Below are 17,765 nucleotides of genomic sequence, written 5' to 3' on the forward strand. Positions count from 1 at the left end.
ACTTAATCCCATTTAGTCCATCAAATCTAGCGAATCTTGTTGCCATCTCAACTGAGATAGAGATTAATTGAAAATCTTAAAACTAAAAATAGCACAAAAAGTAGAGCTTTGCAACTGTGAGAAAGCATAATAGTTCAAATAAGAAAGTGGTAACTTGAAAATCCATTATGTTCATCTCTATATAGAAATCCCAATCTACCCGTTAATCTTCAAGATCCGCACCACATGAGTGAATTAAAGGATAAATCTGTTAGATTAGTAAATGCGGGGGTTTCTAACAAATTTTTACATGTCATTTCACTGTTCCTGTTGGGCCAACGGTTACTTTCCTTTATTATAGATTTACTTTCCCGTTTTTCACCAAGTTGCGAAGAATTAAGAACGGAGTACTCCATGGGTAAAAATTTTCTCAGCCAGATTTTGCTCAAGATACCTTCCCAAATGTGATCAACTGATTTCCATTATCTTTTTTTAGCATCTTGTGATTGATCTATGAGTCCCACATACTTGCAGAAGTGATTTTTAGAAAGATGCAGAAAATCACTTTTCGGGGTTGAAAACCCGTTGAGGAGAAGGCAACTTTTGTTTTTTCGCCCTTATGTTTATTTTCACTCAACTTTTTAAGTCAATGTGTCTCCAAGCTTCAGGAAATCTAAAAAGGGCTGTGAAAGTGAAAAAGGAAGCCACTTACTTGCTTTTCTCCTTTGCAAATACCTTTGTCGAAAAACTGACTTCCTGGGTCGAAAACCTACAGTGGAGAAGCTACTTCAGAGTTTTCTGCTAGATGCTATCCTGATCATTATGATGAATTTTGAGTGATTTCCAAGGTAGAACACTACAATTTAAGGAAGATCTATCCACAAAATGACTTGTTTCTTCTTTATTTTAGCCTGTAAACCTCATTTGTTGACCTTTGCGAAAAATTTCCTTCACAGTTCGAAACTCCGCCAAGGAGAAGCCAATGCTAGGTTTTCCCCAAACTTCATTTTCTTTATGTGCAAACTATAATAAGTTGTTAGGAACCTGTGTGTTCCTTCTGTTTATTTTGTTAGAGTAGTGTTGTTGGACGCATATGCTTTGTAACTCGTCCCGTGAGTATATTTTATTATCCCACATGCATAGGTAGTATTACTTTTCTAGATCGTACCCAGTATATAAGAATAGGTTTAGGCCCTTGATGAGCACGGACGAATTTATTGTATTGAGCTTGCTCAAAGGAGGTTACCCCCTCGAAGTGGCCTGCGATCAGTAGATTCATTCTGAGTTCTGCTATCACTTTGTATTCTGTTATTTCGAGCGTTCTCACGATATTGCTATAAGGAGGTTCATCACATCTGGTATCAGAGCACTCTCTTGGGCTCGCTGGGTGGAAATTACATCAATTTTTTTTTTCTGTCGTGGCCTTCAGGTTCCTCTCACTTCTAATATCTCTTGTTATTGCAATAACTCTTTTCAGTTGTTCTGTCTGTGAGTGAATTTTTCTAAGTCGACTGTTCAAAAAAAAAAAAAAAAAAACCTTGTTTTATGGTTGTTACGCGTACAGGAGCAAAAATCATGGAAGAGGAAATTGCATCCCTCAAAACCAAACTTCAAGATCTGGATGACAAAATTATGGGTCTTAACTTTCAGCAGTCAGCCATGAGCCGAAACCATTCAGGAGATACTGGGTCCTCTTCTGGCAATTTTCGTGGACCAAAGCTTGATTTTCCATGCTTCGATGGTTCTGATCCGACTGGATGGATCTATAGGGCAGAGCAGTATTTCAGCTTGCATAATACTTTGGATAACCACAAAGTCCCCCTTGCATCTTTTCATTTGGAACATGAAGCTCTTCAATGGTTCCGTTGGTACATCAAGGCTAATGTAGGCCCAACGTGGAGCGAATTGTGCACCCTCATTTTGGAGCGCTTTGGCCCTAGTTCCTTTGATGATTTCACAGGAGCACTCACTAAACTGCGTCAAACAGGCACTGTAAGAGAATACCAGACAGAGTTTGAAAAATTAGCTAATCACACAGAGGGCTTGTCTGATGAATTCTTCCGTAGTTGTTTTGTCAGTGGTCTGAAGGATGCACTTCGCTCAGAAGTCAAAATGTTTCGACCTACTACAATGATGGAAGCCCTTGGGTTGGCTAAGTTAGCGGAAGACAAGATTAGTGCTCTACAACGCTCCAGATCTAATTTTGTTCCATTCAGAAATACAGGTTCTCACAACCCTCCAGTCATACCAGCTCCCAGAACTACTCCGATCAAGCACTTGTCGGAAACAGAGATGCGAGTCAGGCGAGACAAAGGGCTTTGTTATAATTGTGATGAGAAATGGTCTCGGGGCCATAGATGTGTTCAGCAAAAGCTCTATCTCTTGGATGTGGATTCTCCACCGGAACTGGAAGAATATGTAGATGCTCAGGAAACAGTGGATGATGAGGTTGAGCCTCACCAGCCTGAACCTCCTTCACCAGAAGCTCCACCAGAGATATCTGTCCATGCTTTGGCAGGAGTCACTACTCCACAAACCATGCGGGTCCAGGGTTTCTTCAAGAAGATCCCTCTTACTATACTCATTGATTCTGGTAGCACTCATAACTTCATTGATCCACGAATAGCCAAACAGGCTGATTGCTTTATCCATCCCTGCTCTAGCTTTGAAGTCATGATTGCCAATGGGGGCACTTTACCTTGTAAAGGGAAATGTCGCAATGTGCGTCTCTCTATTGGAGATTATAACATGCGCTTTGACATGTTTGCCTTACCCTTAGGTGGCTGTGATGTGGTTTTGGGTGCCCAGTGGTTACGCACTCTTGGCCCCATTCTCTGGGATTTTGCTGAACTTTGGATGCAGTTTTCAGCCGAAGGGCACCAACACACTTTGAAAGGCTTACAACCAGGGTCTCTCAGCATCATCAGTTCACACCGTATGGAAAAACTTCTTAAGAAGAATTCACATGGTGTCATCGCTCAGCTCCATTCCATTCAGATGCAGCCATCAGCAGTCTCTAGCACTCCTGCCGATCTCCAACACATTTTGGACAAGTATTCTGGTATATTTGCTGAACCTGTGGGATTACCTCCTTCTCGTCCAGAGGACCACCGTATTCAGCTCCTTCCTGACAGTGTTCCGCCCAACATCAGGCCCTACCGCTACCCATTTCATCAGAAGACCGAAATCGAGATACTTGTCCGTGACTTACTGAAGCAAGGTATTATTCGCCCTAGTACCAGTTCCTTTTCTTCTCCAGTTCTGCTTGTTCGCAAAAAAGATGGGTCATGGCGACTCTGCATTGATTTCCGAGCACTTAATCATCTCACTATAAAGGACAAGTTTCCCATTCCAGTTGTTGATGAACTTCTTGATGAACTTCATGGGGCTCATTTTTTCTCCAAGTTAGATCTTCGTTCTGGGTATCATCAAATTCGGGTTAATGAGGAGGATATACCTAAAACTGCCTTCCGCACACATGATGGTCACTATGAATTTTTAGTCATGCCCTTTGGCCTCATGAATGCTCCTTCAACATTTCAGGCAGTGATGAATAACATATTTCGGCCATACCTCCGGAAATTCATTCTGGTCTTCTTTGATGATATCCTCATATATAGCAAAACTTGGGCTGAGCATCTCCATCATCTGGAGCTTGTCTTGCAACTTCTCTCTGATCATCAACTCTGTGCAAAACTATCTAAATGTGTGTTTGGCCAGGAGGAAGTGGAGTATCTCGGGCATATTGTTGCACACCATGGAGTGCAGGTGGATCCTACAAAAATAGATGCCATGAAAACTTGGCCGCATCCTAAAACTCTCAAGAGCCTTCGGGGTTTTTTGGGGTTGACTGGCTACTACCGCAAGTTTGTCAAAGCTTACGGGAAAATTGCAGCACCATTGACAGCTCTGTTAAAAAAGGATGCCTTCTCCTGGACCCCTGTTGCTGAGACTGCATTTGAACAACTGAAACAGGCTATGTGCAGTACACCTGTTCTCGCGATGCCAGATTTTTCCAAACCCTTCACTATTGAGAGTGATGCTTGCGGCAATGGATTGGGTGTTGTTCTCCTGCAAGATGACCATCCTATTGCGTTCACTAGCAAAGCCCTCTCTGGTAAGAATCTAGCCCTCTCTACTTATGAAAAAGAAATGATGGCTATTTTGCATGCTGTACAGAAGTGGCGGCCATACCTCTTAGGGAGTCATTTTTGCATCAGAACCGATCACCAAAGTCTGAAATACTTCCTGGAACAACGGGTATCCTCTCCTACACAACAGAAATGGGTCAGCAAACTCATGGGGTATGATTATGAGATCACCTACAAGAAGGGTAAGGAGAATATTGTGGCAGATGCTCTTTCTCGCACATTTGATAATCAAGCTTCCCTTTCCGCTATTTCTATGCCCATTCCCAATTGGTTAGCGTCTGTTCAGCAGGGCTATGACAGTGACTCTTCTTTATCTCAAATCATTCACCAGCTAGCCACTAATCCTTCTGCTATACCACATTACTCTTGGGATGGTGCTTCTCTTCGATACAAGGGTCGACTAGTGCTTCCTCAGAACCCAGCTCTACATCAGGCTATTTTTTATGAACTCCATGCTTCTCCTTCAGCAGGGCACTCAGGCTTCCTCAAAACTTATGAGCGAGCAAGGAGAAACTTCTTTTGGAAAGGGATGAAACAGACGATTCAACAGATGGTGGCTGAATGTGATACTTGCCAACGCCACAAGGGTGAAACGACCCTCCTTCCTGGCTTGCTCGAACCATTGCCCATCCCTACACGGATTTGGACTGATATTTCTATGGATTTCATTGAAGGGCTTCCTAAATCCGGTGGCAAGACAGTGATCTTGGTTGTGGTTGATCGTCTCTCGAAATATAGTCATTTTTGTGCCCTCAACCACCCCTATACTGCCTCCTCTGTTGCACAAATCTTCATGGACCAGATATTTCGTCTTCATGGACTCCTTTCTTCCATTGTCTCTGATCGTGATGCAACTTTTACCAGTCATTTTTGGACTGAACTGTTTCAGAAAACTGGCACCAAACTGAAGATGAGTTCGGGCTATCACCCACAAACTGATGGTCAAACTAAAATTGTCAATAAATGCTTGGAAACTTATCTTCGTTGCTTCACTTCCGAACAGCAACATCAGTGGGCCAAGTGGCTCCCTTTAGCTGAATGGTGGTACAATACCTCTTACCACACTGCCTCTAAAATGACTCCATATGAAGCAGTCTATGGTCAGGCACCTCCAGTGCTCCTTCCCTACACTCCCAACAGCTCACCAGTCCAGGCAGTTGACATAGTTCTCCGCAGCAGGGATCAGATTCTTCGTACCTTACAGGATAATCTTCACATGGCCCGTAATCGGATGAAACAGCAAGCAGATCAACACCGTTCTGAGCGCTCATTTCAAGTTGGGGATATGGTTTTTCTTCGTCTACAGCCATACAAACAATCCTCCCTAAAACTGAAAGGGCGTCATAAGCTGGCCCCAAAATTTTATGGGCCTTATAAGGTTCTGCAGAAGATTGGTTCAGTTGCTTATAAACTGGACCTTCCTCCTTCTTCCCGCATTCATCCAGTCTTTCATGTTTCTTGTCTAAAGAAAGTTCTGGGTACCACTGTCAGAGCACAAACTACTCTCCCTGAAATGGATACGGAAGGATCCATTATCCTGGAGCCGGTGGCAATCATTGACCAGCGCACTCGCCAGCTTCGCTCTCGCTCCATCTCTGAGGTCTTGATTCAGTGGCATGGCATGCAACCAGAGGATGCTACCTGGGAACCCCTTCTTCAGATTCAACAACAATTTCCACACCTTAAGCTTTGAGGACAAAGCTTTTTTCTAAGGGAGAGGGGATGTTAGGAACCTGTGTGTTCCTTCTGTTTATTTTGTTAGAGTAGTGTTGTTGGACGCATATGCTTTGTAAGTCGTCCCGTGAGTATATTTTATTATCCCACATGCATAGGTAGTATTACTTTTCTAGATCGTACCCAGTATATAAGAATAGGTTTAGGCCCTTGATGAGCACGGACGAATTTATTGTATTGAGCTTGCTCAAAGGAGGTTACCCCCTCGAAGTGGCCTGCGATCAGTAGATTCATTCTGAGTTCTGCTATCACTTTGTATTCTGTTATTTCGAGCGTTCTCACGATATTGCTATAAGGAGGTTCATCACATAAGTCATGAGAAAGTTCATTCTTGGAAACGACTTTATGAAGATCATAATATGACCCAAGAATCTCCATCAGAAGGATCCTATACTACCCAATAACTCGTGGCAACAAGGGAAACCCACCCGGTTGCGAAATGCGAGGGAAGAAAGAAGATGAAAACTCGATGGAGAGACTTTGCACTTGGGGAAAAGAAACAGACTTAGACATACCTAAACCTAATTGAGACACAAGACCATTTTCCGCATAACGGGTACAAAATGAAAAGTGGGGCAACAACACACTAATTTACTTTCTTTTTGTAGAGGTGCCCAAAATAGCCCTGAAAAAGTACATCTGAGTGTCAATTTGCTTTCTTTTTGTAGAGGTGTCCGAAATGGCCTTGAAAAAGTGCACGCCTCTTAAAATATATTCCAATGTCACATTTCAAGATTCAATGTGAAAAATTCAAAAAACAATTTACTCTTTTTTTAGGTGTCCAAAAAGCCTTGAAAAAGTGAGTATTAAATACCAATTTACTTCTTTTTTTGTCAACGTGTCCACAAAGCCCTGAAAAAAATGACACTAAACACCTTAATTTCACATCTCTCAAAATTCTCTTTATAATTTCAATTTTCTATGAGATTTAACACCAAACACCAAATTACTCGAATGTTTTCTAGCAAGTGTCCCAAAACATTTAAAATTGAGATTATACTCTATATAATCACATAATTTATTATATATTACTATTAAAGAATTATTTATTTATATTTAATAGCTGCATTCTTCCTACGTTAATTTCCTTTTGTAATAAAAAGTCATCTCAGTTCTCTTCCCCACTTGCAGGTTTGATTCTCACGCCAACAGTGGCTTCTGGTTCTAAGCAATCCATGCCACCTACCCATTTTACATTTTAAATGATGTATCAATCCCTTTAATTTGTATCGATCCCTTCAATTTTAAATGATGTATCAATCCCCTCATTCTTTATAGTTAATATTGAATCTTTCGGAGGAAGTTGAAAAGAAAAATCATAAAAAAAATAATTAACGAGAATAATTTCATCGCGGTTAAAAAACACTATAAATATATAAACGATCCCGGGATAACGGCAGGTTACGTCCACGGGAGCTTCGATTTGCGATCCAATATTTGACGGGTTTCCATTAAAGGCTACGTTTTCTTGCTTTTCAAGAAAATCTTAAGCACTTTGCAGAGCAAATTAAGAAGGTCCAGAACACAATGCCACCAACTCCAGTCATAATATGCAGCTGCAGATCTTACATTTAAGAAATGTTGGTCTGCTTTGTCGTAGCATGTACCAAAAATCTTTATTTGGAGAATTCCAGAGTGAATTTAAGTAGGTAAATCTTTATAGATACGTGCTTGCTAAATTTTGCTTTGCAATTATTTGCAATGTGTGCTGAAGAGCGTCGTTGTGAAAGATTTTTCAGCTGTTTTCAAGGCTTGGAAGGTAAGCATTGCCTTTTCAGGACATTTTAGTGCCTTTATTTAACCGTGCAGAATATTTTACTAAGATTTCTTTTAAATAGCAAAATTGAACAAATGGTTGTACAATGATTTTTGGTTTTATGTCCGCGTTATGGTTCGATTTTGACGTGTAAGCTTTCAGCTGCTTGTTCGGCAAAATGTCGTAGCGCTTTTTATAAAACGAGGGCTTATCATGGCAGATAATGTAGTGGAACTTTCGGTTGGTTTGTGTGAGCAGACGTCGAGAGATTCTTGCTATTTCCTTTACCGACCCCGTTTTTCTCGTCCGACACCGCCAGGGTGTCATAACATTATAGCGGCAAGTCTCACAATAATAAGTCTATCGGCTTAAAAATACTTATATACTAGCAATCGCACCTTAGTATGCAATAGGTACGCCGTATTTAGGTGTAAAATTTGTTCTTAATTAACACAAACGAGACATTTTATCTGTTCTTAATATGTTTGGTAATCAACAAGAACCTTGATAAATAGGCAGGAGAGTGAAAGGAGCAGAAATTAATATGCAATCCTCTTCCATGCCAAACAAGAGCACCATTGTATTTTGAAATAAGTTTCAAGTCTCGTGAATTTGTGAACAAGTTGCTTTGATTTCCCGGTTCATCCAGTGTCTGGTCCATTTGTGCGTATGCAATGTCATTTAAACCTATTTAGATTACAAAATTTTATTCAGCTTTGAATTTAAAAACTATAATTTGTAATGTATGTATCTAAAAAATAATTCAAGCTTAATTGTAGTAGTTGTTCCAAATTTGATATTGTTGGAGGACTTGTATTTGATAATGTTTGAAGGTGCATCTCCTCTTTTTTCCTTCGTGCAACAAATGGATTTTGTTGCATTCGTGCATATCTTTCAAATGTGAATGTGGGTTGAATGCGGAGGTCTACAAGTTCACGTACTCTTGATATTGTTGTGAATGTTAGCCTTTTGGTTGTCAATGTTGCCAATGTTAATTGTCGCTCTTTGTAGTGTAAGTCCTTGTGACTTGTGTATTGTTAGGGCCCATGCCATTTTTAAAGGTATTTGTCTGTGAATGCCACAACTTATTGGTAGAACCAGAATATTTTGTGGGTTGTTATGGTCCTAGGGTGGCCCAATGTAGTTTGGAAAGTCAACAACTACAAATAAAGGGAGTTGAGGTGGCTTTTCACCAGCATTGTATACAATTTTTTTTATTTGTCCAAGTGCGCCATTGACAAGTCCAATTTCAACCCATAAGTTTGCATAGAGCATGACCTTTTGGTTAGCGCATAAGAGTACTCTTGATTGAAGTTCATCTTCATCCGGATTTGAACATGGTAAATCTTTAAGTTTCTCTACATCAGAAAGGGCAACTAGTTTGTCTAAAGACTATTGCATGCATTTGTTATGTAGTAATACTAGTTGTTATGTATTTTTATTTTAGTTTGAAATTTAGTCAATGGTATAATTTGTAGGGAGGATAGCTGCATTGAAAATATTATATGAAAAGAAACCCACCACTTCATCATCAACAGAGGCACACAAAAAACATTGAGAGCGACTGAACCTAGAAGAATCCCATTCAATTCATAGGGCCCATCAATGCATTCACCAAAGATTAGCACACTTCATTTCACAGTCTGAAAAATAATAATAAGAACAATTGAATGACTAATGACAATGCCAATGTTGAGCTCCCCGCCATCATTTCTGATGTCGCACTTGAGGTCTTCTTAAATGTTCGCCATGTCTCCTGACTATTTTCTGTGTCTTCAGCAATGGACCTTGTCTGCTATAGTGAAGGCGTTAATGCTTGTGGCATTGTAACTACCACATTTTAGGTTTTCCCAGCCTTGCTTCAGTGCCATTTCTCCCGCCTACTGTTACGCTTTTTTGTTGCCAATTATTTGCTTACTAACACCTGCAAATTGTACACAACATACCAAAAAGTCCTTACTGAGAACAAAAGCAAGGAAAAAAGTCCAAACAAATAGTGAAGCGAAGAAGACCTACATGTCGTGGGTTCGAAACACAGTGCCGACCTCCTTGCTTTGACACTCTCCACCACGTCTACCAACGCTCTGAATTTTGGAGGGAACAGTTTAGCAGAGATAGACAATAATTTAGATAATATCGTCTATGAGATCCATGTCGGTTGCAAGTGAAGAGTCTTCCCGTGAATGGGGCTGCTTCTAATACAATAATAGTTGGGCGACGCTGTTGTCGTCAAAATCAGTGGAGTTAATAAGCCATCAGATGCATCTTGCACCAACACAATCCAAATCAGATATCTAAATCACTGCAAAAAGTGTTTTCTACTGAAGTGGTGTATCCATTGAGGGCGTACTGGTCATTTGAGGCCAGTAAAAGAAAAGTCCATTTTTGGTTTTGTACAAAATGTTATTCAATGCATTTGACATAAATTATTTCCAATCGGATCACATTATAAAGAATGGTTAAGATTATTTCGATGGTCATCATTGTCTCTCCATGATTACTGACCGTCGGATGGAGAATTTGGCTCCTTAGATTCAAATAGGGGATGTCTACAACGTAAAAATAAAGATAGGAAATGCTCTAGCTTATACTTTGTAAAATCAAGATATAAAATCTCTATCTTATACTCTTAAAAAACAAAAAATGACTAACAATAGGTATTAGAGGCTCAATAGTCATTCCTTGTCTATGCGAGAAGATGAGAAAGTTTGTGGGATTCATAAACTTTACACGCAGTTTGTAGAAATTAATTATTGGAAGTAAAAGAGTACCCACTAATTTAAAACTCGATGGAATTCCCCAAGATTTATTCATGACTTTTAGAAAAAGTGAAAGCATGTGCCCATTTTCTTCCAAGCCCCAAGCTCCCATTAAAGGACAAGCATGGAGCCTGAGTGACTATCATTGAGGTGATTTGAAACATAAATCAATTATCACCTTTTCACAATTCTTAGCACATTGCAAAACATAAATTAATGCTTTGTAGAAGCATGTGACATGATATTACAAAGCTCAATTACTCTAGCATATTGCACACATTTCCCTAAATTTGCATATTTTTATTGCTATCTAGATCTCCCTCCATAGTTCAAGCATACCATGACCTTTGTTCTAAAGAATTTAAATAGCTAATCATGAGATTATATCAATATTATCATCCATTACTAAGAAGATCATGTTTATGTTTGCAGTTGGAGAGGGAGAGGGAAAACAAGGTTTTCTATTGGTTACTTTGGGCAACATTTTTTCTAACTATAGGGTCAACATAGAGTTTTTTTTAATGCCCAAATTAAAAGTTTAATAATTATTACTAAATGACACACTGTTGATTGGGTGAATTCACTAAATTTTGCATTAGCAGTAAACAAGAACCTTCTTTTGTCTTTCTAATGCATTAGCACCTATTAACAAAATCCATCACGCTACAACACTCTTGCATTATTTCAGAATTAACGAAATTTTTTGGTTGGCTTTTCTTATTTTCTCTAGGCACAATTTGGTAAAACATTGCTAATGACCAAAGTTTCTTTCTCCTACCTCAAAATATATTTGTGTGATTAGTATAAATGTTAGTTCCTTGACATTCACATTATCACAAATTGATTTGGGGTTCATGCAAAAACAACAATCATGTGTTTTTTTGGGCGGTATTTCCTATAGACCATTAAGCTAAAAAAATTCAAGAGATGAAAATAAAGAACTTGGAATAAACTAGCTTTCCACGTTAATGAAAATTGTAATTCTTGAAAGGTATTATTTTAATCTCATGATTTTCTTTCTATGAGACCTGTAATGATGTAGTGATTGCCACTGGACCATTGATTGTAACCCTAAGCCCTTAAGTTGTGCATGGCCATTTAAGGGTCATTGCTCATTATTTTCATTGTAAGCTCATCTCCCCCATCCATTTCTCTCATTTCCTCATCTCTCCCCTCCCCTTCTTGCTTTATCCCATCTCCCTCCCCCTCTTAGGTCATTTATTCCCCCTTATTATCAACTATCTCTACCTCTTATCTCTCATCCTCTCTTACATATATCTACCCCTTAAATATCATCTTTCACTCTCTCCCCTCCCTCTTTTCACCATATCATCCCCTAATTTAAATTCTATCTCTACCTCACGTCTCTCACCCTCTCCCCCTTCTCACACTCACACTCTTACATTTGTGTTCCCTTAAATATACTCTTTCACTCTCTCCCCTTCCTATTTTCACCATATCATCCCCTAATTTAACCTTTATCGAGATGACACCTTGATTACATGCTCTTAGTGTTCTAGATATAATAAAATTTCTCTAGACTAAAATCATAAATGAATCATTTTGCAACATTAATTGTTATCTTCAAACCAAAAATTGAAATAATTTAAAGATTCGTTAAATATTTAGAAATTTGATATCCTTATTTTGTTTTTAAGTGTATGCTAGTTGATATATATTTGTAGATGTCATCACTTTTTAACTTCCACAATCACATTTCTCACATGAACCAATTAAACTAACAACCCAACATATAACAAATTGTTAAACTATCACTATTAATCAACATTAACACTTCGGATAATGAATCGAACAAATGCTTGTCGATTTAAAGGGGATCAAAAACTAATTTGTAGCACCCATAAATTATGTATTCACTTTCTATATTCTTATTATTCATTGGGTAGAGTCAATACTGCAAAATGCATGTTTTATAAAATTAAAAACAACGGCCAATTTTATGAGAGTTGTAGCAGAGGATAGAAAGATACATGGTAAAAAGATAGCTATCCATTCAAATTTATCCAACCTGCACAAATTTGAACAGCAACGTCGCAACAGAAAGGAATAGCATGGCAGCTAAGAAATTGAGAAAAGTAAAACTGATAATGCATGAATACTGATTTGGTTTGTAGAGATTTATATCATGAAAAGAATTATGATTAAAAAGTATACAATATAAATTCTAAAAGTTTAAACTTGTATCACTCTACAAGCATCTCAAATACATATAATAAGGAACGAATAAACTTTAGTATACTACCAACTCGGCTTTGAATCGGAAAAGGAATTGTTTATTCTGTAGCTGCAACAAGTTTTCCAATTGAAGAACAATAGTGTGGGAATGAATGGATTCAGAGTAGAACTGGTGCATATCGATTCTACACTCTTCTCAACACATAACATCAGTTGGACTGTATGTAAAATCCTTATGATTGCTCGAATCAACGGTGCACAGAGCGACTTATTATACTCCACAACTCTGGACAGTTGTACGGAACTAATGTAGTTTTTGATGAAGATGAATGGATAAACAATGAGCTCTGTAACTATGTAGTACATAAGTTACATACTTTTCCTTCCTACGCGTTTTCTCCATTCAAAAAATCTGTCTGAAAAACATGTTTTGCGCGGCTTTCATGACTTGCTTTTGTGCCTCTTCACCGACACCAATCCATCACAATTCATGTTGTTTCTTGAACTTCAATGTGGTCTATGAATGCATGCATTTGGACCACTTTCCCTAGCTTTTGTGACCGCCCAAAGAATTGGGGATTATGAAAGATAGTAATGTGGGTTCTGCGGACACATTAGAAAAACAGAGGCGACGGATTTGGGAGTGGCTGTGAACAGGGGAAATGGGGAATTTGTGATGAAATTGGCAATTGGTACTCCAGGGGTAGCCATTGCAGGGATTATGGACACGGGAAGTGATTTGACATGGACTCAATGCAAACCTTGCATCAATTGCAAGATTGCAGAAAATGGGTTTACTGAAAAAGGCGTTAGAAGCTTTCAGGTAAAACAGATTTGCATGTGAAATCCACGGTCACCTCCTTTCACCCTTGCCAGCATCCTCCCTGCCTGTGTCGGTGGTGCAATAGGAGCTTTGAAATAGAAATCAGCATCCCGTCGTTCCCTTTCCCTTTCCCACGCACTGCGGCCCCGAGTTCGCTCACTTAATCTTTTTCTTCCCCACGACTTTCATACACCTGCATCCTCCAACTCTACTTTCCACCATGACTTTTTGATACCCAAGTTTTTTTTTGTTTGTCACACTGAATCCACAGTGTTCTGTACGTCATGCTATGATGAAAAGGTGAAAATCGATCGACGGTTACCATTGCTTCAATGGTAGTCATTCGCTCTACATGATTTTCCATCATCGGATTCAAATGTTAGCTTCTCACTCTCATATAGGGAACGCCTCCGGCGTAATAAAATATGTAATGTATATTTATGTTAAATATATAGAAAAATGTCGTGTACTAAAAATTATTAATTATTAATTTAAAGTTTAAATAACATAGAGAAAAATTAAATGTGCGGAGTGATGATATAAATAATTATTTATGTTATTTTATTGGAAAAGTTACAACTAAAAAATAATTAAAAATAATAATAAATTATTTTAATTTATATTTATTTATTTAATTATATATTGACCTTTAATATTATAAAATGTGTATTATTTAATAGATATACAAAAAGAAAAAATATAATATAAATATATCAATGTAATATATGATGAATATTAGGCAAGAGCCTACATCACAATGGTAAATTGTGAGCTTGGAGGTCTTGGGTTCGAACCTACTTGAGATCTACACATAATAGTAATTAATCTTAATAATAATAAAAAATAAATAATACATAATATAGGCTTCGGTCGATTACCTATAAAAAATATATATGATGAATATTATAATAGGTATAATACAATATAAGAATAATCTAATGCAATATATATATATATATATATATATATATATATATATATATATATATATATATATATATATATATATATATATATATATATATATATATATATATATATATATATATATATATATATATATATCAATTGTATAATAAGTTAGATGATAAATAATATGTAATTGTAAAATTTTAGCTTCTTAAAATAGTTATTTTTTTCATTTATATATATTGATAAGAATTTTAGATATAATGAAAATAAATTTTATATTTAATTTCTAAAATAAATAATATTATATGTTAAATTTATTAAATTATTAAATATTTTTATAAAGTTGTTTATTTTATTGAATTAAATATTTTGTCTTCATTTCTTTTAAAATAAAAAATTACTCAATCTCTTCCTTATAAATATTATCACTATAAGTTTAGGCTTGTTAATGGGTTCTTACATGTTGATCCTTCTTGTAGAAGAGTGTTGTGGTGTCCACAACACATGACCCATTCCTCAATAGGAATGGGGACCCCCTACTTTTTTCGACTCTCGGACTCACAATTCGAGAGTTGGGAGAAGAAATTTGATTATAGTTAGAGTGTTAGAGCACAAAAAAATTAGAATATTAAAACAAATTTAAAAAATTAGAAAATTAGAAAAACATTAAAAAAAATTAAAAAATTAAAAAAGAGGAGTGCATATTGCGCGTGGGCGGATGAAGTGTGCGGCACTTGCCGAGGCGCACTACGCACTCCACCCAGCACAAGGCCTATAAAACCCCCTCCCTCCTCTGCATTTTACACTTTTTTTGGTTTGTTTTGACTCAACGGAGTATACGAACCGAAGACAAGGTAAGCATGGCGCAACATGCGCCTGCGCGCACAACATTTTCCGCGCACGTCGTCTAATTTCCAATGGCGCGATGCAATGCGTGCCCACGCCTGCGCCCACTTGACTCCCGCACACCTCACCATACATTCGAGCATCGCACGCGTGACGCTCCCCCACAAAGCCACTTCTCCACAACAACCGCCCCCTCTTGCGCCCTGTGCAGTGCAAATCCGCGCTCGCGCCCTCTTGCGTTCTATGCGGCACAAATGCGCACTCGTGCTGCCTTCTGCCTGCGCTTTCCTGTGTGCGATGCAAATGCTTGTTGCGCATGGCCTTCTGCCCCGCGTCGCTTATCTTCCACAATGCATGCCCAAACCAAATACGATGTTGTGCGCCACCAAACCTGCGCTGCGCGCCTCCCGTGAACAGTGTCGCACGCCTCAACACCCGTGGCACCAACTATCGCCGCTACGCACGCTGCCAATGCTACCCCCTACAGTGCCACCATTTTTTTGATCACGCGCCCATAAAACCCCCGCCGCACCCCACGCCATTCCCATCACTAAACGCGCTCGTTAAACCCTAATCATCACAAGCGCACGCACATCCACCGTCGAGCCACATCCACGCCAGCGGTGCACTTTTTGCGACCCACATACTTATTTTAAAAAATTATAAATATAAAATAAATAAATAAATAAATTTTAAAAAAATAAATAAATAAATTTTTAAAATTTTTAAAAAAAAAATATTGAGAAATACCTAAAGGGGACATTTTATTTTCTTTATGTTTTTTTTAGTTTAATAGTTTTTACGTCTTATCTTTTGAACTAATGACATTTTTTCTTGTGTCATCCAATTAATCAAATGGCGTCCACATCTGGAGTAGCACCCAAGCCTATAGTTTTCAAGTTCCAAGTTGTACCATCCAAATCGAGATTGCACGATGAGTATGCTGAGATCCGAGATACTGACTTAGGGCATACAGACTTAGGAGAATTCCTGAAAACCTGTAATAAGCTAATTGGGAGGTTAGATTTGGTATCATCCTTGATACGTTCCGGGTTGGTGAACACAGTGTCACATCCCATATCAGTGCAGTCAGCAGAACTAGTAACGACTCTGGCACAACATTTTGTTCTTGAAGAGAGAGTGGTGAAAAGTGTGACAGGAGAAGTAGTCCTTGATCTTCGACCCAACAATATTGAGAGGGTCTTCCATCTCCCAAGAGTAGATTAGTTCATTAGACTCTCCTACGAAGAAGCAAAGAGATGGTATAGGGAACACCAGAAGTAGGCGACAGATATTATACAGTCATCTTACCTTATTGAGAGGCCTCCTCAAGGAAGGATAACAGGCAAAGTGGACATGACTCGGGGATATATGGAGGAGGATATTGGTTACTCCATCATTCTTTTGAGCAGAGTCATGGGTTTATCTGTAGCGGGACACCTTAGTACCTTCATGATCAACTTCATTGAGACCATCAAAATAGCAAATATACTATTGGACTGGGCTACCACAGTAAGTGAAAACTTGTGTGAGCAATTGAGGATGGTGAAAGACAAGAAGAAGTTTTATATGATGTCTTACATAGTATACCTACTTGCAACAAGGGCAACAGATTATCCCAGATTGTATAGAAAGGGCAACATGTAGGATCCCAATGCCTAGCCATATATTGTTTATCCTCAACTAGTGAAGAAGAAGCTCTCAGCACAGAGCAAGGAATATAGAATCGTGAATGATGCGTTCATTTTTGTGATCATTTGATTCATTGAAGGAGATTATGGAAAGAGGCTATCTGATGAAGCAAAAACACAGATAACAACTCTTGGGGCTTACTTCATTCAGTTCAAGACATTCACATATCTATGGGTAGGTGGTGCCACTATCAACCCCAAGAAACTCCCTAGATATTTGAGTGACAAGTTAGTGTTATTGGAGATTTCTCGGCAGATTGAATCAGCGTATGAGAGGGTGAAGAGACAAAGAAGACCCTGTTGGACATGGCCTCTCATCATTGGACCATATCAGGTGAAATGGAAGCAAGATATTTTGAATTTTGAGTGGGAATGGGAGGATTATCCCCTTGAGGAGTACAATTCCCCTAGGATCCGTTTTGATAATGTAGGGAAAGTGGAGGGTATGGCTAGTAAATAATTTCATCATGAAGATGCTATTGAAGATCATTGGATGAACGCGACAGATGACTATGATATCCACATAAGGGATTATTGTAGGATGACTTTGTATCTAGCAAAGAAGACCCTTAAGCTCAATATTCCAAAGGGGATAAGGCAACAAGATTCCAAGGAGCTATTGGACCCTCTGTTCAACTTGGACAAAATCGGAGAAAGACCCATCGTGAATGCAAAAGTTGACAGAGAAGAGGGCGATGATATAAATCATCGAGCAAGACATGTTGTTAGAATGACGAAGGAATGGATCAAGCAGCCTTTTCAACTTGATCCCATACCTGATACTGTAGTCTTCCATGCTCAAGCTCGCCCTGAGAAAGGTAGAGGAAGGAAAGTTACAGTCACTACCTTTGCGCTCCAATCTCCCATCAGGCCAGAGGCAGTATACCAACTTGACCGCCCGGTTGGATACTATCATCC

This window comes from Cupressus sempervirens, chromosome 8, assembly GCF_028749045.1.
Source record: "Cupressus sempervirens isolate cs-2001-9-10 chromosome 8, ASM2874904v1, whole genome shotgun sequence".
Classification (NCBI taxonomy): Eukaryota; Viridiplantae; Streptophyta; class Pinopsida; order Cupressales; family Cupressaceae; genus Cupressus; species Cupressus sempervirens.